Raw genomic sequence first — 1,337 nt, 5'->3', positions numbered from 1 at the left:
ACCCACACATACACAGGACTAATACAAATTACAGCTGACTGGGAAAATCTCAACAATTTTTGCTAATTTATTTTGTTGGCTTTTTCCCCCTAAAAATGGCAGCAAAAATGAATAAAATTGTGAAGCTCTGCACAGTAATACAATGTTACCATGAAGAAACATGTAGAGTTGCTAATCCCATGCATTTAGTTGTTTAATTGATTGTTTTTATATTTTTTAATTCAAGAAGAGTGACATCAACTTGAAGACCCCATAAGATACTAACTTCATACAGGAACATTTTTTGCTTCTTTTGATTTTTAGGGTTGACCTCACTTTTTCAGAGCCACACATTTAATAATAATGCATTAATAGTAATGCATTTAACTGTAGTGAACGCAAATGTTAAGTGTATGGTTTCAGTGGTAAACCTAAGATACGACCCAGTTTCTATCTAGACATCTTCCATTAGCCTTTGCTCTGACTGGTTTAAGAGAGATCCTACTTTCAACTTAAACAGAATAAGGACATCAACTTGCATTCCCTGTGCTCTTAATTAGTGTTTCCTACAAACAATAAGGTAAAGCAAATAAACAGAAAAAATGCACAAGGGGTGTGAAATTCAATTCCTGGAAGAGGACAGTTGACGGTCAATAAGCTCATGAGGCCATGTTCAACCTCCCTTATAAAAGAGAGAAAGGAAGATTAAAGAAACAATATGATGACATTTCTCACCTGCTCAGCAGATCAGCCAAAAATTAGAAGTCTGACCACCTGAGACTGGGTAAGGACGTGGTGTTATGGGAACCCCACTCGCTGCTTGTGAGGTTACACATCTATATGTATATTTTGAAGGAAAATTTGGCATCATCTAGAAAAGCTGTACTTTTTTTATTGTGAAATATTTTTAGTATACAAAAAAGGTAGAGAAAATATAATAAACCTCTATGTACCTTCCATCTAGCATGAAAAATATACACTGAAAATGCTCTGTTTATCTTTCCTCATTCCCCTTTTCCTCATCTCAAGTGAAACCACTGTCTTGAACTTGGCATTTGTCATTTTTCATGCTTATTTCACTACTTATGTATGTATCCATACACAGCATCTTTGACCTTTACATAAATGGTATTATATTGTATATTCCTTCCTGCAACTTGGGTTTTTGTTTATTCCCTTTTTCTTGAGCTAAATATTATCTTTATGAAATTTATCCACATGTTAATTTATCTATATATCCATGATATATGTAGCTGTAGCTTGTTAATTTTAACTTCTTATAGTGTTCCTTTGGTAAATACACTGCAGTTTATTTTTTAGTCTCCTACAGATGATCAATTAGTTTTATTTTTCCAGGT

This window comes from Gorilla gorilla, chromosome 14 (assembly GCF_029281585.2).
Source record: "Gorilla gorilla gorilla isolate KB3781 chromosome 14, NHGRI_mGorGor1-v2.1_pri, whole genome shotgun sequence".
Lineage (NCBI taxonomy): Eukaryota > Metazoa > Chordata > Mammalia > Primates > Hominidae > Gorilla > Gorilla gorilla.
Note: the sequence above shows the minus strand (reverse complement) of the source record.